Below are 26,177 nucleotides of genomic sequence, written 5' to 3'. Positions count from 1 at the left end.
AACACATTGTGATGATAACTGTTTCACCTTATATAAAAACATATGCATAAATGATATTTTAAAAATGTCTCGGCATAAGATGACTCAACCAGGTTGTTTGAAGAAGAAAATTGTGAATAATCGGCAGAAATATCGAAAATTTCAAAAAATACATACTTCAGCATCATCGTGAAATACATTTTGTTTCGTACGAAATCTTTATTTCTTTCGATTGCTCGTTCGAGCGTGTCGTGCGCAAGAGCTAACGCGCAGCGTCTCTCGACACATGCATAACACGGGCTCTTTCACCCACTACGCTCCTTGAAGCGTAGAACAAAAATACTAGTGAAAAGGCTAGGAGTCTAAATAATTATTCATATATATATATGTATTATTCACAATCATCACATAAGGAATAATTGATAATTTTATTTTAGAAATAAAGTTGTTGAAAATTTTCGTGGAGAGAGGGGGAAAGCACTCACCTGACTGTGCTCCATGCGCAGGTGCAGCGGGCGCAGGGGGCACCAGGCCGGCTATGCTGTACAGCGTCTGCCCACTCCCGTACTTGAGGCCGCCGCAATGGCAGGGTGTGGTGGGGGTGGGAAGGCCCTCGCTGCCCCTGATGGCGGCGCCGACCACCGAGATCTCGTCAAGCTCGTGACCGCTGTCGTAGTGGCACAATCTGGTCGCGCTTGTGCTCGCGCCACCTCCTCCGCCCCCGCCCCCCTCCCCGCCCCCTCCCTCCCCCCGGCCGCCGCTGCCGCCCCTCCCGCCACCGCTGCGGCCCCGAAGCGACTGCACCAGCCGCTTGGCGCCCGAAGACATTCCACGGAGGTGATCCAGCCTTCCGGTTCTTCGGTGCTTCCTGCCTTCGCCGAATACAGCCCCTACGACGACATCCACCTACGATTTTGAAATTTTATTGATATTCTTCGATTGGAAAGGATGCGCGATTGGAGGGAACGAGATATTATACGTGGTCATCTTCGATTTGTCTAATGCAAATCTTTGAAACTTGTCCGAATAGATGTGGCAGCGTCTTGGAATTAATTTGGAAATTTCGAAACTGTTGATATTGTTTTTCAAAGATGAACGATACGAAGATGAACACATTGGCGAAAGAAATTGAAGAAAATTGATTTCGGGTATAAAAAAAAATAATGGATTTATATGTGCCGGCCGATATTTCGGACAATGTGGACAGTCGAGCTCGGAAAGTAAACAAACCAAATCGAAATAAATAACGGATCTAGTGTTATTTCATACTTTTATTCGCGCAATATTTACACGATCCCATGTGTTTTTCATCATTTTGTGCCCAGTTACTTTTTTTATCGCGAGTAAATTATTATCCAATTTATCCTTGATATTGAACAAGAGACACAAGAGTCGATTAAATATTTTAATGCGAAAATCAACTGTTCGCCGTATTAATCTTTGTAATTTGTATTTCGATATTCAAATTGTAATTTAATTTAGTTAAATTAATTGTATTCCGTACTAGATTATGAATTAAACTATCGTTAAAATTTTATTTCATTTTATATGCACATCAAATTATATATTACGGTAGATAAAAATTCCAATTGCCAAAGAAGTACTCTCAAATTTCCCAAAATCAATTTAAAAAATCAATAACAAAATAAATCCAAAATACGAAATCTCACCGAACAAAAATATCCGTCGTCTCAGTGAGTGTCCACCAATTGGGAGTTATCAGCGAAGATAGACACACGCACACACAACCTCGACCGGTGTCACCGGCCTGAGCGCACGATCACGTTCATGTTCTTTCTTCCTTCTTCTTACGATCGACCCTCTCCCTTTCGCGCGATCAAACTCGAGACCGAGATCCACCGATCTTAGACAGAGCCACGAAATACGCGTGCACTCAGCAATCGAGAAACAAAAGAAATTCGTCTTAACGGCATCACACGATTACCACTCGCGATTTGCTCAACGGAGGATCCTCGAGCACGAAACGCGGTTTCTCACGAACCCGGCTAAAAGGATATATCACCGACATGCCACGAGTACGTATCGAGGAAACGTGAGATTGAACAGAATTCACGACGCGCGCATACACCTATCTCTTCCTTTTCTCTTCTTTCTCTCGCGTTTTATTTCGAACGTTGACTAATCTCGTCGCACTGAAGGAACACACCGTGTATACGAGACTCTTTAAGGGACAGCAGCCGTGCAACAAGTGTCTCGGGTCACGGTACTCATGTCACGTGCTTGCCTGCACTCCTTCTTCGACGAGCTCTACGGCGAAGCACTCAATGCTCCTCTTTGTCCTTCGCCCTCTCGCCAAAGCGATCACGATTTAACTTCCACCGAAGTAGTGTATAGCGCGGTGGTACCTGCAAATAGAAGACGACAGTTAGTTTGGAGAGTGTTGTTTGTCGAGAGATGGATTTAGAATTGGGGTGAAATTTTATTCGACTTTGAGAATTTATCGATCGATGGTTTTTGGACCATCGGAAAAAAAATTGAGAGGGAATTATAATTTTTTATATTCTGTGTATAGTGATATATATATATGAGATATATTCTATTTCTTTGCTAATTTTTAGCAATTTCTATTTTAACCTGTGAATTTATGGTATTTGTTGGCCACGAAAAATGCTTACGCAGAGTAGCAGAGGTTATAAGATTTTTGTAGATTTAGGAAACATTTTTTTACATTAGCTAAATAAATATATAAATCACTGTGTAAACCGCTGCGAATATATTATCTGTTCTGTTTGATATAATTTATTATAAACAAGTATTTGTATTCGCGTATTATAATTAAGTTAAGTTAGATTAGAGAAGATCTAAAAAAATAATTCAATTATTATCAATCGTTACGAATAATTGAAACATTTCTGTGATTTTCTTATACGAGTTTAAGATTTGAAAAAGTATTACAGCAACAAATAAAAAATAACGTTACAAATGAAAATAATCCATTCTATCGTTTTTCATCTTTTATCTCAAAATAAGAAAAACAAGTGGAATAATTAAATGGATTATAAACGAGGGAAGCAATATATTATGCAAAAACTTACACGAGTATGTAAGCATGTAAGCTGAATATCTGGTTAAATCGAACAAAAACATATCACTCGCGAAAAGTGAATCTTGTACAATAATACACGTTGCGACAAAACACACGTTGAAACTACCGTTTCAAACTGAAGAACATCATGGCGTCTGTTTGGTAGCCATCTACAGGCCTCATTCGTTACTATTTCCAACAATTCGGAAGTAGATTCGCGGTAGATAACTGCAGATAAATAAATGTTATGCAAATGAAAATTATAAAATTACTTAAAATAATTAAAATACAATATTAGAAAAAAATATATATATCGTTTTTTTCTAATATCATATTTACTTCTTATTACTTTTACCAACAAACAAAGAGAACTACTTTAGTCAAAAAAATGAAATATATTTCCTAATTACACATCCTTATACAATATTTCCTTTGAAAACGCACACGCTTGATTTACACGACACAAATCCCTCGCACACAAATTAGACACGTCATTTAGAAAGCATCCTATTCCATTTATTTCCAAGGTAAATATCACACGAGACACGTTTAGAAGCGGGCAATGTATCTTGTTCATAATTCGTAAGAGGAAATTTACGCGCAGGTGTATGTTGCGAAGTCGAGTTAATAGGGTCCACCGTTTGAGAATTGGATACTCGATGCGATGAGCGAATAATGAGTCAGGGATTAGAAGAAGCATCGAGGAAATGGCTAATATCAATTATCCGTGACCTGAATTGGATAGAAGGAAGACTCGTGCGCCAGAAAGGTTTGAGGCAACGATAAATGACCGGGTGAATGAGTCGTGCGATTTGATATTAACAAAACAAGGGTCTCGGTTACTCTTGCCTGAACAGGGATGCTCTCACGATGAATTCTAGAGTTACATCCGACGCATTAATAACCCGATCAATTAACTCCGTCTTGAAACTTATTCCCCACGGACAGATTTCCATTAAATTACTTCGGTATCACGCGTAAAGAAGTTCTCAAGTTTCCCGATAAAATTTCGCGACTAGTATTTCACCAGATACGCTCGAGTATAGTAAGAAAAAAGTTTTCAAACGTAGAAGAACGTTCGATAGATTTTACACTGTTATTCTACGAGCGAACTTTTCAAACGCCAAGTTTGTACTCGGGTTATTTTCGAAGCGTTAGAAGACTGGCCTTTTACGCCTCTTAGCGTATACATTCTACTTAGTGTAAAAGTAAAAATTTTTCGCGGAGCCATCTCGACGCGAGGATACGAAACGTGACAAGAGGGGAAGAGAGAATGGACAAGCGCACTAGTGGAGCAGGACATTCAGCTGTCGCGTTCAGTTGGCTTGACGTATTATTTCCACCTATTATTCTCCCGTTGCCTATAAAAAGGACACTTTGACAGTAGCGATGACACTCGACGATCGTGATACGGGCAAAAGCCCGATATATCGAATTATTTCCCGTGGACAAAGGACGGCGAATATCTCGTCCTGGACACCGTCCTCGCCAATCGTGGCCGCTTTGTTCCAGTTATTTCTTCCCCGAATATTCTAGATCTGCTCGCGGAACAGATCGAAGAAATTGGATCGCGAGGAAGAAAAAAAAGGTTGAAGTTGAAAATTCAACAAGCTGATAATTATTTCGATTCTTAATTTAATTTTTGACATAAATAAATAAATAAATAAATAATCGTTCGTTCGATGACAAAAATGGACGTGAAAAAGAGAATTAAGATTTTTTCGCGTATCGTTTCGATCTCGTGAAGAATATCTACGAGCCGTATGATCGATCCGTCGGTTACGGGATAATACGACAAGGAATCGCATTTCTGTTTCACACTTAACGATGAATACAGACTCTCGCCATTATCGATTGAGACGAACTCGGTGGCTAGCCGTTCAATTTCGATAAATTAAACGCAACGTTATATATATATTCACGAATGTGTGCACAATTCTAATTGGATGAAACTATAATCGCTTGAATCGTATGATTCAATTTGTCGAAATAAATATAATAGAATTCTTCTTCTCGAAAAAAAAACGCGTGTTATTTACTGCTAATATATCAAGCTTGAAAAATTACTTTCCAACTGGTTAAACGATTGTTCGTAATCTATCATCTTTAACATCACGTGTTGGACGATGCGACAAAAAAACGTCTATTACACTTGGTGGTGGATGTTCAGACAACGCTGTACACCGGATGAAACATTGAATAAAAAGTTGGAATCATTTTTCAAAAGGCTAACACTTAAAAGCTTCTAATAGTTTCGGCCGTAAGAACACGGCACGTAAAAGCTTCGAGAGTTTTGTTTGCAAGTTTTGCACCGCTTACAAATAGATAACTGTATGCTCGCCTTTCAGGAATTTTTAAGCCTTCTTTCGGACCGCGCGCAAAAAGAAAATGTTGAATGAATTATTCGAAATACAAATTCGAGAATATTTTTTGTTTCAAATATAGAAAAAAGAAAAAGTATAAAAGAAGATTAAAATGTGTGAATACTAATGAACTACTTTTTTAAACAATTCTTTGTACTTTGCACACGCTCTAATATTAATTTACTGCATTGAATATACGTATATACGTATGCTGCGTATAATTAGAGCGTTACGCATGTCCTTAATTTGAGGATACCGGCTTACAATTCTGCACATCGATCTTTCTTGAAATCTCGTATTCGCGTTGGATATATCGAATTACTTCGAGAAACGGAAAGAGATTTCAAGATCGAATTTTAATGCTGGATTTAACGATTATATCGATGTAAATTCGGATTTAAACACTTGCTATTTGAGGAAGTAATATTTCTTAAGAATATTATCAAAAATGTGAAATAATTTGCAAATTAATTCACTAATATAATTTTCTTATTTTTCTTCGTGGTCAAATAATTATTTTAAGCCGTTTTCATCGCGACGATATATAGGGATTTCTGCGGTATGTTGCCAATGTTTAATTGAGAATTCACTAGAAAACATCAATATCTCTACGTTACATTCACACGATTGTTTGACAATAAATTTTTCATTTATTTACGAACTTCTCTAATATTTACATCATACTCGTTAAAAATAAAAATATGACGTAAAATACGAGTTTCATCGCGAGTTATTTAAATTATTCATCGTCCCATAATTTTTAATATTTTCGACGAATAAATAGGCGAAAATAATTGAACTATTAAAAAGTAACGGAACAGTTTCCAGTATCGTGAATTTCCAGTAGAAAATTATATATTTTTCCACTCTAAATCATCTATGGTTTTATAGACGTAATTTAAATCGTTTTAAAACTTGGACTGGAAGAAGGATCGTGAACTTATTTATAAGCATTATTTTGCTCGTTGAGCATTGGCAGAAGATAAACTGGCTGAAATGGCGTATCCAACGGTTGATACGTAATGGCGGGAAAAATTTGGACGCGGAGGTCGGAAAGCGAGGTTAATGCGACCACTGAAAATATCCCAATCCACGATTGAACGAGGTTTTGCTTTGCCTCTCTTTTACGACTGGCTTCGATATAGGTATAAACATTGATACGTTGCAGCGTATTCAGCCGGAGTCGTGAAGCGTAGCCAGGATATTCGAGCTAATGGACGACTGGTGGTATACCAATGCGACGTGAAACGATTTAATGAGGCGTCGTTTATACGAATGCAAAAGTTTCGGGCTGGAATCGAACTTACGAAGATCGTTGCTAGCGGTTTCAAAATAGAATAACCTTTGATTGACCTCTGCGGATCAATAACGTGCGTCATTAAAAAGATAAAATCGATAAAAAAAAAAAGGAATATTATAATTTTGCTCTATCGATCAACAGATTCGTTTTTATATTCTTTGATCGAATGTAAAATTTAAAAAAAAAGATTTGTCGCCAAAAAATACATACAAATATCAAAACTTAATCAGAAAATAGAGAAAATTATATTATTCGAGCCATTTTTTGTATCTTGATATTTCAATTTAGAGATTATAAACGGACTATTCGGTAATTTCGGTACTTCCAAGATTCGCGCATTTCACTTGTTTCGAGTTTGGGATAAGTCAGTAAGACGAGATACGAGCGAGATGTCCGCGTAAGGATTTAGATAGTAAGTAAAAATTACCTTTTCTTTTACACGAGGATATTTCGAGAACTGAAAGTTGTATCGGGATAAATAAAAATGCTTTTTAAAGAATAAGATTTTGCGCTTCTAACGATCTCTCATTCGTCGATCGAAAGTCACTATCTTCGAAGTTATAGCGGTTCAAAATTTTCCTAATTTTAATAGAGTTCGATCGAGTTGTCACTTGTTTCGAGTTTGAGATATGTAAGACGAGATGCGAGCAAGTTCGAGTAAGGATAGTAAGAAAATTATGTTTTTCTTTACACGATGATATTTCGGAAACCGGAAGTCGTATCGGGATAAATAAAAATGCGATTTAAAGAGCAAGGTTTCGCGCTTCTAACGATCTCTCATTCGTCGATCGAAAGTCACTATCTTCGAAGTTATAGCGGTTCAAAATTTTCCTAATTTTAATAGAGTTCGATCGAGTTGTCACTTGTTTCGAGTTTGAGATATGTAAGACGAGATGCGAGCAAGTTCGAGTAAGGATAGTAAGAAAATTATGTTTTTCTTTACACGATGATATTTCGGAAACCGGAAGTCGTATCGGGATAAATAAAAATGCGATTTAAAGAGCAAGGTTTCGCGCTTCTAACGATCTCTCATTCATCGATCGAAAGTCACTATCTTCGAAGTTATAGCGGTTCAAAATTTTCCTAATTTTAATAGACTTCAATTGAGTTTCGAGATAAGTTTACGCGACGGATAAGTTTATTTTCGAAAAAAGAAAAAAAAAAATTAAAATTATTTGCTAATATCGTTAATATCCAATTTCCGTTGCAAGCATTCGTCTTCCAGGCAACTATCTCCTTAGCTGAACAGAAGCGTTCCGTTCAAATTCTGATGGAACGACGACAAAGGACTTAACGAACCTATCCTCATTGATCGGGAGCCGCAATTTCGGTTGGACGCGTTTCGAAACAGATTCCCGGCCGTTCGATCCGGCGAGGATCACTCTTCATTGTCACAAATATAATCACCGTTCTCCCCCGTGGTACAGCAGTATACGCTCGCTTTGTTACTCCGCGCTTCCATCAAATATGAAGCCATTTCGAGGTTGGATTTCAACACCACCGCCGTGATTCCCCGTGGATCATCCGTGTGCCGCGTATACACACGCGTCTTCGCACCACATTCACGCGTCGCAATATTCCGTCCATTGAAACGGGGAAAATTATAATTCGAGATCATCGTTTCGTCGTTTACCAGTGTACATACACGAGTCATCCATTACGCGCCGCTTCTCGTCCTCCGCTAGCGTCAAAGTTACGAGCCCTGTGAAATATATACACGTATATACGTGTTCCGAGAGTTTCGCCTATCGAGAACTTGGAATGAATTAAAGGTAATAAAGTCCCCTCGAGTACATAGCCAATTCGATCAACCCTAATTAAACGTGGATATTAGAAGGAAATTGCGGTTCGTTTTGAGGCGAGCGACGGATCGATCTACGAATTGAAAACGTTCCAAAGGTATACAGGAGAAGCTTTCCTCTTTCTTTCTCGTCGAGCAGAACTTTTAGCCAGGAGCTTGATAGATCGGTTAAACGAATTTAATTGCGATCTCATTCTATTTATTTATTTATTTTTTTTTCTTTATAATAATTTCACCGGTTGAAAGTGAAAGAAGATATTTAACGTAACGAAAACGAAAAGTTTCGAAATATTTCACGGTTGGCCGACGGGTTAATACAGGAATGGGAATTGTCTTGCTCCACGAAAATTCCTATTTACACAATGGGAACCTCTTGAACATTGAAGCTACGTAACTCTCTGTCCAGTAATGTTGTTCAAGGCATTTAGCAACACCAGTGATGCGTCAAGATTTCTCCGAAACTTGTCTAAACTACACGTTCCACGGAGAGTTACCACGTTCGCTTTAACAGCCTGTACTTGGTTAAGTATTCCGTGGGTATATCTCGTTAAGCGATTCGACTCCGCTCTCCATCGAATATCACCCCGAATATCGATTCGTGTCAAGGTATCTCGGCGAGCAAAAAAAAAAAAAAAAAAAAAAAAAAAGAAATATAAATTTGTAAAACCTGTACAATCGTGGAAACTTTACCCAGAGAAGTTTTTGGAAAACCCAAAATTCGCGACAATTTGTGGGCGTCGTGACGCGACGACGCGTCAAGACGATAGGATCATTTCCGGTGGGGGTCCGGTGAATAATTGGGCCAATATTGTCTGGCATTCGGAGCGGGTGTTACGCGAGGACGTCTCTCGAGGCGTCGGCAGAAGCGCTTGTGCGTACACGTCCACGTCTCCGGTTGCCATAGCGACTCTCTTCCACGTACGAGCGTATAGCCCCGCTGGGCTTTCCGTATATCCACGGAACACAGACCGTGCTACATACCAAGTGCCTCCAACAATATGACATCTCGCTCCACCTATCACCGCTTAATCCATTGTTTACGATTTATTCCTTTTTTTTTTTTTCTTTTTTTTCCTTTTTTTATAGCCCGGCATATTCGGTCGCTCGCGACCAACTTGCAACGTTCTATCGGGCGTGAAACAATTTTTCCCGTTTAAAACGAGCAAACGTAAGTTTTTCTCTTAACTTATCAATCGAGACACACACACTCGATCATCGCTACAATTGCCCCATATGAAAATCCGTTTCACGTGTTTCAAATTCAAAGGATCGATCGGATGGCGGGTTGAGAGGAAATGGAGAAATCCTCGTCCAGTCGAGAGCGTCGAGTTTCGAGGAAAGGTAATAAGCGTCTCGAAAGACACGCATCGTCCATCCGCGCTTGGAAAAGTTTAAATCAGGAAACGCGCGGCTTTGTCTCTCCATTCGACTCGAATGGAACTTGCGTTTTCTCGAAGAATTCGAGGAAATTTAATCGGAATAGGAAACGAGAGAGAGAAGAGAGAGAGAGAGAGAGAGAGAGAGAGAGAGAGAGAGAGAGAGAGAGAGACTCGGAAATTGGATTGCGTGTGAAGGTGGATACGCGCGCGAAGCGAGATCGATTAACGGAGAGAAAGCAGGCGTCGCGAGGCTTGCCAACCTCGAAAAACTCTTGCAGCTACTGTTCACTGGTGGAAAAAAGCCTCGAGGGACGGCACAGGGGCAAGAGAGGTCCTTCTTCGCTAGGACCGCCTATTCCCACTTCAGACGCTTTGTTGACAATCGTGACACCACACGCTGCACAGTAGTGGAAGAGCTATAATATGAATATTCAAAATTATTTTCATTTTCATGAAGTTACGTTAGAATAATCAAGATTGGAAGCTAAAATATTTTCGAATATAAATTAAAACTATTTATCGTTTTACGAATCGTAATTAGCCTATATGATGAGAAATAAAGTTTATATATCGATACGTTAGAATTCTCTGGATTCTATGCTTATACGTCAATGTATCGAAGTTTAAATACAGATCGTAGTTCTGAATTGGTGTATGTGACAAATACCATGATAGAAACAAAAATGCGTGTGAAAATAGGCGTTTCCTTTCCACGTTAACCAATCAGATTCGCGTCTCTATCGCGAGACTTCTTTCCACCAATGAACAATGTTATTCACTGTTGAAAAAAAGTCTCGCAGGCAAGAGAAGTTCTTCAAACGGTTTGTTGACTAATTTGACACCACCACGCTACGTAAAAAAGTAGAAGAGCTATAATATGAATATTCAAACTCGTAAAAATTATTTTCGTGAAGTTACGTTAAAATAATCATCCAAGACTGGAAAATATTTTCGAATATAAAATTACATTTATAAATTAAACTATTGTTAATTATAATTATTTATGAGAAATGAAAAAGTTTATATATTATATCTATATGTTGGAATTCTCTGGATTCTGTTCTTATACATTAATGCATCGAGGTTTAATTTGTGTAAAAACTGGAAAGAAATTGCACAGCATTCTCTTCCTTTGCTGTTTCAGGGATTTTCAAGCTCTCTTTTAAACAGAAAGAGAATAGAATAGAACGATGGAAATATTACGATCGGGTGAAAATTATTAAAAAAAGATAAAAAAGAAAGAGATAGACGTTATTTTATTATCGTTTATTAATTCATAAACAGTCTGTACTTTGATACTGTTTCATTGAATATTTATGACAAGCTACGATACGATTTCAGTTTGATGGACGGTCCATATATAGAGAGAAGAAAAATTTGGCAAGTTATATACGTGTCATCCCGCGCAATATGCATGAACAACAATATCAATTTCATTTCGTGTTAATGCTAATATGATCGTACATGCCGCATTCAACTCGATTTATAATCCGTAAATATTTCTGCAGAGACAGGTCTATAATTCTCTGTTATTTAATAACGCTCGTGCAAATACACCGAAGGGATACGCAAGTCACGTGATTATTCCATCCTAATTTCGTTTGATTATCTATAAATGTAATGAAACAAATTGGAAACCGTCTACAATGTGGGCTGTATTACAAATTTGATATTAAGAAGGAGAAAATATTGAATTGTTCGTGGAAGAAAAAAAATTTATTTTTGTCGATTAAATAATTCGGATAAATGACTACTTGGATGATATACAAAATGGTATCTGGTTGAAAGTACTTGCGGCGTTACTCGATCGAGGTATAATCCATCGTGTAGCTCGCTCAAAGCAGTTAGAGTGTGGCGCACAATGGAAACTTGGCAGAATATTCCAAACATGACATTAATTTGAACTACACCATTATCCAAAGGACAATACGGATTTATCGTTTAATGATCTAGTCGAAATAACAATAATGATATCATATCAATTATGTCAGTTATTAACGATATTTACACGATAAATTATTATTTTTCATACATTTTTTAGGTATTTACTTACTAAATAGATATCCTCCTCCGATCTCGATGATTTTTTCAACACGTTGCCAAGGCAGCCCAATGTTCGTTATTAAAAAGTTATTATACAAAAGCAATTTAGATTAGATCGATGATAGATTAAAAAAAAAAATAAACTCAATCTAACCTAACCTAAATTAAAAAATTGTTTTTCTTAACAACTTTTTATTTTAAAAAATCATCAAGATATTTTTTCGCAAATATTTACCAATTTTTTTTTTTTTAATTCTAACCGATTAACTTAATTTCTTCGATGAATTTAATTATCCATTGGAAATCAGAAGGCTCTTCTAACATTCACGAACGATGGTGTACATTGATCGTTTCAATTTTAAGTTAAACCTATTGCACATTTTATACGCGCAATGATATTATATATCATAAACAGCTTCCCTTTTTTAAAAACTCAGTTATTTATCAATCTTACTTGTTGCTCATGTTGCACGATTCACTTTTAATCTCGAAAAATTCACAAGCCAACATTCCGACGAGCATCGCGGAAGCACACCACTTAGTCGGATGAGAAATAGTAGTCCGTTTTCTTTTTTCTTCCCTTCCTCTCTTTTCTCTTTTCCTTATTTTTTTTTTTTTTTTTTTTTTTTTTTAACTATAACGATCCATCGGCGTCCACGACACGTATTCAACCGTCCCTTTCAAAGTTTCGCTTCTTTCGTGATAAATTATCCGAAGGATCGAGTGCTAATTCGAAGATCCTTTTTGTTCGCTCGTCTCCACCTTCCTCTTCCTTCGCTATCCTTCCTTTCTCTTCCCTTTCGATCCCTGCCTAAGTAATTATCGATCCCGATAGATCACTTAGGTGATTGAGACGGGAGAGACAGGAGGGAGATCTCGTTTTCTTTCCAGAGGAATAATCGAAAGGAAAATGCAACGTGCTTAAAGAGAATCGTGAAACGATGAAACGAAGAAGCTTCGCTCTATCCTGAACGAAAACTTTTGAAAATTGGAAAACGTTGATTCTTCCTCGATTCTTCAGCCTCTATTATTTCCCATTGTCGCTCAACTGTTTCTTTTCAACTCTCTTCCTCGTAATATCGATTTTCAAGAGTAAGGATTAAAAACTTTTAATTGAGCTTCGATCCTAATTCAAAGGTTTCGATTTAAAAGTTTATTTTTTCGTAATTCTTAAATAAAGGATATCAAGAATGAAGTTATAAAATGAAAGAAGGATATCTTCTATTAAAAAACATATTTTTCCATTTATTAATTCCATTTATAAAATTCTCTCTCCTGAGAAATTGTTTAATATGGATAAAGGCTATTATCTCTTCTTTATTTTAAAATGATAAAAAGTAAAACTTTTTAAGAATGCACTTCCTTTCAACGATTCAATATCCTAAAGAATCTTATATATGTATATATCTATATATATACGCACGATTATTTCTACGAGTATCCGTTAAAGTCTAAACTGAACGACTGAATATATTGCACAAATGCGGTGCCTGAACCGATGCTACTACCATCTACTGTCGTATGACTGTAACAATCGTTTATATTATGAGCTTTGAGTGAACGAATGATGATTTACTTTAACTATTTGCTGCTGATTCACGATTGTACTGATTCTAACGCGAGTTGTATCTATTCGATTTGTATTTTTACTTTATTCTAATTAATCTGATCTAGAAGACTGTTGCTGAACTTGGTTTTTCCTTCAATCATTATTTGAAGAGGTTAGAGGAACTAATAGTCATATTATATTAACAACATTTATTTTCAAACGTATAAAAAGTAATTTATTAACAAGCATTTAAATTTCAATTTTTATAACGGATATAATATCTCGAAACATAAATTCAAAATCGTTATAAATTATCGATAAGTTTTTTGTTTTCTTTTTTTTTTTTTTGTAAATTAAACTTAAAGTTAAATAATTACTTCGTATTAGAAATTCACGCAATATGAATAATGATTTGTCGATGATTTTTTTATACGTTCCACGCAACAATGTATGAAAAGTAGAAACTTTTTTTGATTTGCAAAATTTTGCAAAATTATATTAATGACATATACGAGCACAATCGAATGCTCTAGCAGATTTTTTAATTTCACTGATACTTATGAATTAATTTTAATCTTTTTATTATAATGTATGCATTTCTATCGTTGTTTATTTATTATATTTTGGAGGAATAAGCAATAATATTCCTAACTTTATTGTTTCGTTGAATTCTCATTTCATCGCTGTTTAGGTCCATATCGGAAAAAAAAATTTTGTCCAGTTAGCTGCTACTATTCGGACTATTATGAGTCGCGTGGAGGTCAAAATCTTTGCGCTCGCTTTCGTCGCAAGTGTGACTCGTGAAATGACCACTGCTGCTATATCTTCGTTTAAATCAAGGATCTGAAAAGTGTTAGAAAATAGTGCCCGCTCGTAAATTATTGTTGGACTATTGAAAATACTCGAGTTGTTGAAAATAAAATCCAGGCTGTCTTATCACAAGTCTTGGTCAACAATATCACAAAAAATATTTCCAGATAAAAGTTATACGGCATACTGTGTAATAATAAACTCGATTGTTCGAGTTCTTGCTCGCGTTCCAATCTTTATATGAAACACCATATTTTTTTATATCCAACTTATACTTTTAAAACATTACTTACGCGCGTGTACCATCAAAAGATAAAAAATTGCCCATCCTTTATTCGATGAAAAACATAATAAAACGATAAGGAGGAAAAAGAGAAAATAAAGAAAGGATAAGCTAAAAAAAAGTTTAAACAAATTTGCCAGAGATAGAAAAAAGAAACCAATTGATTTTCTTTTTTTTTTTTTTTTAAATCGATCCAAACTCCTACTTATTCTAATTACCGACAGGGATCTCCAGTCTATCGATAGCTTTATCCACTCGCTTCCTACAGGGTGAAATTTCATTCCTTCGGAATGTCTAATGATCGCCTTTATAAACTCATCCGGCGGTTAGCTATTGTACACTAGCTACGACGAAAATTTGTCTCGCTAATGCGAGCGCATCGCCTCGAGGATTGATCGCGCAGTCTCGTCGCGGATCCAAATGTGCTTATAGAGGCGAGTTAAAGTCGATAAAGAAGAGGAGAGAGACTTTTGGCCAGGCAAATAGGACAAATAATATTTTTCTTCCGATAAGAGGAAATTAGAGAACGCAAAAATGTCCAAAGGGAAAAAAAGTTAAATGGCTTAAAGAGGATTATCTTTAGGAATCTGCTGTTTTTCGAGTGCAGCGATGCACGCGCAGAATGCTGATAAAACGAATTTTTTTTTCTCTCATGAAAAAGTGAAAAATTTCTCTTTTACAGTTCGACTCGACTCGTTTCGACTCTTTTACGTATTTATAATTGTACGAGGTGTTGATATATTCGTGGAACATTTTTGGAAATGCATTGTTAAGTTAGAAACAATTCCAAAAATATTCTTTTTAATTCTATCATATTTTGTTATAATTTGGATTTAAATCGTATAAAATGTTAAAAATTTCAAAATATTGCGATAGGAAATGTATATAGTTGAATTTGTACGTTTCTCTATTCTATTCTTCATCAAACGAATAACCATTTTTTTTTCCATGAACGTATCAACACATCTTATATAAAAATAAAAAAATTTTTAATCGGCTAAAATATTTTATTTTTCAAATTTTTCAAGTATATATAGTCATTCGAACTGTAGATAGATTCCTTTGTTCGATCTTTTTTTAGCCTTCCCTTCCTTTCCTCGAACGATGTCAGTTAAAAGCGGTCGAAGTTTACCATTCGGGTGGAAAAGGACGAGCAAACGTAAATCGCTCTCACTCTTGCCGATTATCCACGTAACGAGCGATAATTTAGGAAACGCGTCAAACAACGATCAAGAGTGGGCTCGACGCGGCCGTTATTTCAATTCGAGTTTCAATGAAAATTCCCCATCGATCGTGTTTGGGAACGTATTAACAACGGGAGATGGAGGGTATAATTGCGACGTGTTCAGCGGAGGATACGTTTCACGGCTTAAATCGAATACGCTTTCGATCGATGAATTTCGAGTGTATGCGTGTTATTATGAAAACGCTTTATAAAAGATCGTGGATGGTTAATATCGCGTTAAAATTTCGAAGAATTGATCGAATAAGATAAAAAAAGATTTCCATTATTTCCATTATTAATTCGAAATATTTGATTGAGTTTAATAATTGATATTTCATTGAAAAATAAAATCGATCGAAATATTATTAAGAATATACAACATGATCGTTGAACGACTGTTGGTCGGAAATTTAAAAAAAGATCTCGCCATCTGAAGAGGAAATATCTCTCTTCCACGATGTGAATCGTCGTTTTTAATTTCCACAGAATGTGATGCAAAAGAGAGAGAAAGAGGGAGAGAATGCGTTGACAATCGTGTCGGTAAGTTATCGTTTCGTTGCCTCGATGACTTTTAGTCGAAAAATGGCGAATGTGTCGATCGTGTACGAGACTTTATAGAATCGAAGCAGATATACTTGGATCGATTGAACTTTAAATAGCTCGAAGGCCGACTCGCGAGAAATTAAAAATTTTGCCATTTAATTTTTATACATCCTTTGAATATTTAATAATCGTCCACGGCCACGATTAAAATAACCGCTCGAGTTACTTGTTATCGATCGTAAAATAGAATTTTTCTTGGCCACTACGTGTGCCACGCACAAAGGTTAAATTTATCGGCTGCTTGTATACTCTATTTTAATTACATCGAACATTAAACGGTTCGAGGCGTATCGTTGAAATGATATTAATAAAAAAAAAAAAATGTTGCCTATTAAATCACTTCACGAATCAAAAATAAATTATACACTAATTTCAAATTATTCAAGGTTATCACTCGCATGAAATATTTCAATCAAAAATGAATCGTACAAGTTAGAATATTACTAGAGTTATCATTTGATTCGATAATAGAATAAAAATACGTTATCTTTTCACTTTTAATTTAATAAAAAAAGACATCATTCTCGAATAAACCGATGATCTCGAAGTAATTGTAATAACCTTTGACTTTTAAACTAAACACTTTTTCTCCGTATATACGAATATGATATCCAATATTACATCTATTCTTAAGATTACGGGTAAAATAATTTACCGCTATTTTATAAGCCCCTCGCCTTTTTGGTTAACCGAGCCAAGTTAACTGTCCGTTTCTTTCAAGAGTGCTCTCTTTACACCACTTTCGAGGCTACCTACCAATCGGCGTTTCCTTCCGTCAGCGAGTTTTATTATCCACGCGTATTCACTCCCACCTTTCGACCAGTTTCCATCCGATAGACAAAGTACTGTTCATTGGTGGAAAGAAGTCTCGCGGAAGGAACGCGAGTCTGATTGGTTAACGTGAAAGTAACCGTTTTTCACACGCATTTTTGTTTCTACTGTGGTATTTGTCACATATACTAACCCAAAACAACGATCTGTACCTAAATCAGCATTAACGTAACATAGAATCCAGAATATTCTAACGATATGTTGTAACGAATATACGAATAAGTTAACCATACTAAAGATAGTTTTCAATCTTGAATCATTATCCTAATAATATAATTTCATAAATGAAAATAATTTTTACTATTTTGAATATTCAAATTATAGCTCTTCTATTATTATATAGCGTAGTCAACAAAGCGTTTGAAGAACTCGTGTCTCTCGTGCAATCTTGCGAGACTTCTTTTCAGCGGTATATGTAGAATAGTGTATATTCTACGAAGGAAATTCCATTTTTACGCGATATAAAATAGTAAAGCAGTGAAATTAGATCGAAGGGGAAATAGATTTTTGATAAATGCGTTATTCGTGTCTCGTATTCGCGCGTAAATTCGAAGGATCCTTTTGCCTCGAATCTCCGACGGAGGTTTTTCAACTTACTTTCCATACCGTTATGCGCCATTTCGTAGACGCGCGTCTGCATTTCCCTGCGGACGTGAAAAGCGAAACGTAGCCGTGTAAACATCCATGGAATCGAGCTCGAAAGCGGTGGCGACTTCATCTTTCACCTGTAACGGTGAACAGAAAGAGAAAAAGAGAAGGGTGTATAGGGAAGAGACAAAAAAAAAGCGGATCAATTTTTTTTTTCTTTTTTTTAACATCGTCCATACGTAGCGTAGAAAATAATTTCCTGTTCGTGTTAAACGCATTTCAGAATTTCACGTTTCGTCTAAAATTTTTTATTTATTCATTTATTTATTTATTTATTTTTTTTTTTACATCACAACGCGTAGATAGGATCCTTATGGTGGAAAAAACGCAGCAGCAGTGTCCTCGTGTTACGAATTGCACCGAAACAGCGAACGGTAGAGCAAGTGCCACTACGCTCCATTAAATTCAAGCCGATCCCTTGGCTACGTCCGCGTTGAAACGTTTTTTTTCCTTTTTTTTTTTTTTTTCGTTATTTGTAATTTTCCACCGTACCTCGTCGTCGCTCTTTTCCAACCGTGTCCTTACGGATAAACAGTTGTGCAAAAATAAAAAATCTACACGCCACTTTTCCCAGAGTTTCTTTCTCGTGTACCCGTTGAATTAATTAATCGCAAACTATCACTTAATTTTAATCAACACGCGTATACGTAATTCAATCAGGGAAGATCACGAGAACTAAAAAAAAAAAAAAAAAAAAAAAGAAAGAAAAAACAAGATCGATCGAATATTTTTAGATTACGATGGACGAAATAAAGGCATCGACACAGCAATAAGAATCGATCCGAACGGTTTCCTCGATTTTACATTTTTCATTTCTGAATCCCTTATTCATCGTATTTTCGTTTGCCTCGTTTTTCTCCACGAGTCTCTTTCTTCTTCGTTGTTCCACCGTTGCTCGGTCCAATTGAATATCTTTTTTGGCCATCTATCCTCCGCCATTCGTTATAGATGTCCATACCATCCGAGCCAGCTCTAATCATTTCTATAATATCTTTATCTATTCGCGGTTTTTTTTTAACCTTCTCTTTTGTTAAAAAGTACACTGTGTCTCGTATAATTAGTTCGTGGCTATATACGACTTCATCTCAACTTCTTCCTCGCTTCTTATTTATTAGCTTCGTTTTTCTTTCACTTTATATAGTATATAAACTCGTATTTATCGTACGTACGAGTCTTTATCTTTCGAATAAAATGAAAAATCACGAAAGTTCGTGATCGAAAGGAACGAAGAAAAATTCAAAATAATTCTTTAATCGTAATTTTACTCGAAGTGAAATCCAGAAATTTTTCAAACTGAATAATTATAGCTCGCGTTGGCGGGATCTTATATTAAAGATGGCGGCTGTGAAAATGTGGATACGGCGGGAAGCTGGTAGAAGTTTTTAAATCACGTTTTCACTCTTTCGATTCTTTTTTTTTTTTTTTTAATATACAATTTCGTCGTTTAAATAGAGACAAAGAGAAAAAGTGTACGATGAGCTTGCAGGGATTACTCGAAATTACTCGTTTCAAATATTTCGATGTACTGAAGAAAACGTATTACAACATTGGAGGATCGATTCTAAGGCTAAAGATGTACAAAAGTATCGATTAAGATTTATTTGTTGTTGATAAGTAGAATGCAAAGTAAGCTCCTCGAATATCATGCTTAAATAAACAAGACTACGAGACTATTTAAATATTACAAAAAAATATCTTCTTTCTAAAGATAAACTTCACGGTATATATAATAACAGAGTAATTTTCCTTGCTTTATACAGATTGAAAGAGGACCATGAGACATTTACAACGTTACAAAAGGGATTTTCAACTCAAAAAAGGGATAAGCTTAACTATCAATTCTGTCTTCCTTTCGGCTAACGTTCTCCAAAGATAAGCTTCGCGAATATATATTTACACTGTGTATAATTTTCCTTATCTTCTTCTCAAGAAAGAAAGAAGATTGCGAGATATTTAAATGTTGGAAAAAAATCTACGTTTCTTCTAACGTTTTTCAAAAATAAACTCCACGAATAATTTTACTTATACACGGATAGAAAGTGGACTACACGATATTACAAGAAAAAAAAAAAAAATCTACACTCGTCTCCGTTCATTTCTTCTAACTATTTTCCAAATATAAACTTCAATATAATAATCAATTTATTATATCAAGAATAATTTTTCTCGCTTTATAGAAAGAGAATACTTAAATATCGGAAAAGATAAGTCGATCCACGATCATTATTCGATGATATTAATTCACGAGCTTGTTCCACGATAACGCATTGTCTTGAATCTCGTCCAAAGTTCATATTCAAATTCGCTGACCAATATTTTGCGTAAGCATTTCGCGATAAACTGGTTGCAACGTCACAAAAGCGGCCGATAAACGGTATCGACAAGGGGATACGCGCAACACTACGCGTATATACGCCGTTGCTTCGAATAAAATGAGATAATGCCTCCGATAGGAGGCGTCGACCGGGGACCCATAATGCATGTTGCTTTACCCGCAGAGACAACGGCGATTCCAAGGGAAATATCGTCGAAACGCCAAACCTATTCCTATCCCTTCGTGATTATCGAAACCTGAATGGAAAACAACAACGATGCAACGATACGCGAATTTTTTATATAACCTAACCTAACTGTTCGAGATCGTTTATTTATTTTGAAGAGCTCGTTCGAACAAATATAGAAATCCTTTTCTCTTATTATCACTCGCAAATCTCTATTAAGCTTAAACAAAGAACGATATATTATCTGAGAAGAAGTATAATTTTTGAGAGTTTAGTCGATATTTATGATCGTATATTTTTGACACACTTCAGTCTGGTTGAAGCGAAACCGGATCCCAAGAGTGATATATTCGAAACACGGCTGACTCAACGGCAACCAATATCATTCTAATTCGAGAAATTTTCCTTTAATTTAGAAGTATTGCGAATCAGACACTGATGTTATTATCGTACCTCATTCGAAGAGAAACTGAGATCCTTCCAATTGAACTAGGAAGGGATTTTCTGAGAGCACGAACTTCACTTGAAATAGAGTTTCAATGGTAAACAGATTGTAGTCTGACCATCGGATAAGACAAATAAATAGTTTTGTTCTAACATCACATCATATTCTGACTTGAAAGAGAGTCTAATTATCGCTCATTGTGAACACGTACGTCGTAGTCTGACTTGCGCATACGACAATAGTATTATGCATCGTGATCTGATCATACGATCATACATACATACGATCTGTGACAAGAGATCCAGTTCTCTTATAGACACGCGTACTGCATTTGTAACCGCACTTCTCGTGAAGAAAATACATCAATGATCACAAGCACCAGCTTTTTCATATATGTAACGATCCATTACAATACTATTACTGCCGACGCACTAACTTAACCTAAACTAAATTTAACCTAATTTAATTTTATTAATCTTTTTGTATTTCTTTGTGTTTTTAATCGAGTATCTACTATTCCCTTGTCGATACGATAATTTCTATATCCGGTTTGAAATTCGAAACGGCGAGAAATCACGGGGATAACGTCGTTTTTGGCAAAACGAACGCGTGACGCGATCACGAAAATCAACGAAGTTACGCGAGAAGTCGGCCTCGTCTCGTAAATCTCGATCGAGTTTCGAGAGCGCCATCTGCGACAACCTGGAAAAAAAGCTGATTTATTATTTCGTCGAAAATCGATGCGACTGCTCGATTTATCCTCGTATAATGCATAAATTTTCACAACACAGCGAGAAACAGAAATAGCCGTGAAAAGAAAAAAATGAGGAGAAAAGAGAGGGTGGAGAATTAAAAGTTGGAGATAAAAATAAAAATATTCGCCTTGTTTCTTTCTTTCCTTCCTTTCCGTCGCAAAATGTGCGTTTCACGGAAAAAGTGGTGCGAAAAAGTTGTTGAAAATTCTTTTTTTTCTTTTTCTTCCATATAAAAATATCAAACGCGAGACTTCTATAGAATAAATCGAGGGTAATAACGCACGAATCAAACGGGTACACGAGGAAAAAGATTGGAAGCTATCGCGTTACGTATTATTTAGCTTGATTCGGCTTTGAAAGTTACAAACGCCTACGTAGTATACTCCTTCGATCGAGTATATGCTTCAAAAGCGTGCAGTAGTAGGACGTCAACTTTCGAACAGTGTAAAACGCGTGTTTCAAATTTCTCCATATCCCCTCCATATCTCTTACATATGCATTGAATTATAACTTTAAAACAGCTCGATCTCCCGTTACGGAACATCATTATCCATCTCCTTTTATTCATTCCACCTTCGCGTATGAATGAATAATTTTATTCATTTTATCCAATTATGTATATTCGTCGGGTGAAACACGATTTTTTTCAAAATCATCCTCCCCGGCGTTGGAAAACTGATATGGAACCAAGTTTAATAGAAAAATTGATACGCTTTCAAAGTTGGAAACACAGTTTAAACCCGTATCTGTTAAAACTTCATAATTGAATCCTTCAGGACACGTACGTAACTTATATTCTCCTGCCGGCGTTATTCTATTCCGTCGTACAATTTTTCTTCGAATGAATACGTTAGAGAAGGGATTTTGGGAAGGGATTTTGGTATTAACAACAATCCGAAAGTTATTATTTATCATCCTCTTATTAAAAAATCAATCATCGATCTCTCCCATTTCCCCGTCATACGTCAGGCTTAAAACTTAATCGCCGTTTTTACGACTGACCTGGCTTCGTTCAATCCGGGAGATATCTCTTTCGGCCAGATATCTCGTTCCTTATAAATTTGCCTGAATTTTTATCGTCTGTATCCATTGATCGGCCATCGATCGGCCGCTCGATAAGCGATCCAGAAACTATAATCTTGCGATTCTTCACGGATGAAGTGCGGTTCCCTCCCTCCCTCCCTCTCTCTCTCTCTCTCTCTCTCTCTCTCTCTCTCTCTCTCTCTCTCTCGCTGCTTAAAGAGTTCCCGCGCGGAAACTTGCCTATCGAATTTCCTTCGAGCACCGTCCTCGATTCGAGCTTCTATGCGAGATTAATAAGCCACTTGATTTCACTTTACGGCCACATTCGTTCCGGCCCGATCCGGATTCCTTCGCGGGATTTCGTGATACGAATGGCGAGAGTAACATCTCGGCCATTGATACCGAATTTTCACTGGATTTTTACGGGAGAAATTTCTGCGTAATATCCTCGCATTGAATTTGCGGTGAATTTTGAAGGAAGGGAAAAATTTTGTAAAATCTATGGTAACGTAACATCTTGCCACTCGTGCGAGTTTTAAATTGGGAAAAATTCTGCAATATCCTGTGTGCAACATCTTGATACCGAGGCGATGAATTCGAGTTTTAAAAAGGGGAAATTTCTGCGATTCTGCGCGTAATATATATTGCCATTGACGCGGGTCGAATTTTTATACGAGTTTTGAGCGAAATATTCTTCGATTCTCCGTAACATCTTGCCATTAATATCGAATCGATTTTGCATCGAGTTTCATGCGAAAAATTCTAACCGATTTTGCATAACGTCTCGCCATTGCTATGAATTTTTATGCAAGTTTTAAGTGAAGAAAAATTTGCAAATTTATTTAATTTTCGTCATTAATACGAATCGATTTTCAGTTTTAAACGAAAATTTCTACGATTCTCGATAATATCTTGCCATTAATACGAATCGAATTTTTATATAAGTTTCAATTGAAAAAATTTATTTAATTTTGACATTGATACGAGTCGAATATTTTTGTACAAGTTTTAAGTTAAAAAAAATTTGCAAATTTATTTAATCCTGCCATTAATATAAATTGATTTCGAGTTTCAAAATTCTGTGCGTACATATTTTGTATAAATCGTATTTTTGCAAACAATAAATATATTTAATAATTGGAAACGAGAAAGGAGAAATGAAGGTTAATTACAGGCAAATGGCAGTTCTTTTCAAGGTTATTATTATATTTTATCTTTCTACGTTCGAAATTATACAATATAGCAAGGGCAATAGAGTATTTATAAAACAGCTCTGAGATATGACGATATATTCGCAGCAGTATCCGTACGGTGTTAATAACGAGTTCACGTTTATTCCTATCTATTACGTTTATATAATATTCGTTTGACAAAATTCCACGCAGTTTCTCTCAACAAGAACAGCGTGCTTGAATAAATATCCCATTGTCTCTAACGTTGTAACGTGTTTGTCTCTGTATATCGTATCCATGGAAGGAGAATTAATTACCAAACAGTTGATGCAACGATGCGAAAACATTGCATACTCCATACAATTGATTTAATATTTATACGAGAAATCAAATTTCGAAAAAAAAAAGAAAAAGGAAATGTGTTAAATTATATACAATTTATTTGTCCATTATTAGAAAAATATTAATGCACAGGCAAGTAGTTTAATACTTTCAATTCGTTATACATCGAATATCAAAGTTTCCACCATTTTTTTATATTCCCTCGAAAAAATTTCTTTCGAAAAGAAAATTAATCTCGAATCGATTACACATCGTCGATAAATATTAATCTCGCCTCGAAACGAAAGCAAACGCAATATTAATATACTTTAATATATAATTTTAATTCATTATCGGTTACACATAGAATTTCAAAAAATTTCTTTCGAAAAGAATCTCGATCTCGAATCGATTTTACGCTACCTGTACAATCGATCGTCGATAAATATTAACCTCGCGTCAAAACGAATACGATATATTAACAAAATATTATGAATTAAAAATATAACAATACTTTTAATTCATTACACAATGAGTATCAAAGTTTTCTCCATCTTCTTATATTCCCTCGAAAAAGCGATCTCGAATCGTTTTAGGCTATCTGTACAATCGATCGTCGATAAATATTAATCTCGAAAGTAAACGCGATACAATGAAAAGAAAGAAACGTGATCACCTCTATCTCGAAAGAGTTAATACCGTTTAATAGAAGGACAATTAATACGACACGTACTCGTTAAATTAAACCGGTTCGATGGTGGTCGGTTGCCTGTAATAATGAGCTACTAAGTATCCACCAACCATTCCATCGTGTGCCCACTCAGGATCATAAGCGCGCACGTGAAAATAGATGCACTAAACTTTCGAACTATATTCCTAATTTTAATCGTTGATTTTACTTGTGACAATTTATCGAATCGAAACGAATTCTACGAATTAAAGATCTCTTTATTCTTTCGAATAGAATCCCTTCAATGGTTAATCACAATCGAGGTGAATTGTTGGAATTAAAATTGATCCCTCTCGGGTTATTTTACAAAAATAACTATGAAATAGTTTAACGAAACGCACGTGTGCGAAACGATATCATACGTACCGATCCTCGTTGAAGCACGTCGCGGTCGCAGAGCGAAACGATCGATCGATCATCGAGCGACACACTAGGCGCGAAATAGTACGTGTACACGTCGGTTGGAACCCACAGCGACACCAGCGATGAAGCACATTCACACTCGCGGAACACACCTCCTTCACCCTATCTTCTCTTCGCAACAAGTTGAGTTTCCGATTCGACACTTTTTTTTTTTTCTCCGCGAAAAACAAAAATTCTCTCAACTGTGGAGAAAAAGTTGTCGAATGAACGATTCTTCAGAGATTATCGCTGTAAGATGTAATTGTTATACAACGAAAGATGAAAGTTTTGTTTTCTCGTAACGCTGATTCGTTCACCGTTTTCGCGTGAAGCTCGTTCGTACAAAGTGTAGAAAGCTGTACCTGTCCCTTCGAATATCCCTTTTTTAACTTTGGCTTAAACTTTAGTTTAGAAGACACTTGAGAATCGCGATGAGAATCGATGAAAAATAGAAGATGATGATATCCGTGATGTGAAAGTTCGTTCTCTCTCTCTCTCTCTCTCTCTTTCTCTTTCTCTCGTCGAGTAGATCCGAACCACGTTCGAAAGGTTAAGGTCGGAATCGGCGGGCCACAAAAAAAAATACACCGTGGATCCAGCGTGGACGTCTCGTTACGAGTGTTATCGATTCACACGTTGCACAATCTCGCGTAACTTTTCCGCCGTCCAATCGGGAGTCGCGAAACAACACGACGCGTAAATGGCCGCTTTTACATTCAGCGAGCAACACGTGCGCGCCTCCTCGACACCTTTTCTCCTTCCTTCCCGTCTATCTCCCTTTCGTAAGAACTTCCGTAAGAATCATGGTGATGAAAAAAGGTGGAGAGGAACACGAACACCGTCATCCTCCTCTCTTCGACGAGATTCGAGAGGAAGAAAAACGGGGATTACTTTATTAGCAAAGGAAGAGAAAGCTCGAGTCCTCGTGGTGGAGACGAGTCACGATGCGGAATGGTACACGCGTTGGA

General features: G+C 36.4%; 1 long non-coding RNA gene across 1 annotated transcript; it reads right to left on the bottom strand.

Moving 5' to 3' along the window:
* Positions 1-794: 794 nt before the first annotated feature.
* LOC147658082 (uncharacterized) lies at positions 795-25,772 on the bottom strand. Its single transcript, XR_015291000.1, has 3 exons — positions 25,174-25,772; positions 1,650-2,345; positions 795-885 (listed from the first exon to the last, which is right to left on the bottom strand). It is a non-coding gene; the product is annotated as an uncharacterized LOC147658082 (long non-coding RNA).
* Positions 25,773-26,177: the final 405 nt, after the last annotated feature.

The sequence above is a fragment of the Apis florea genome, unplaced genomic scaffold (genome assembly GCF_048593485.1).
Source record: "Apis florea isolate Af1SG1 unplaced genomic scaffold, ASM4859348v1 contig_2350_pilon, whole genome shotgun sequence".
Classification (NCBI taxonomy): domain Eukaryota; kingdom Metazoa; phylum Arthropoda; class Insecta; order Hymenoptera; family Apidae; genus Apis; species Apis florea.
Note: the sequence above shows the minus strand (reverse complement) of the source record. Positions and strands in the feature narration are given on the sequence as shown.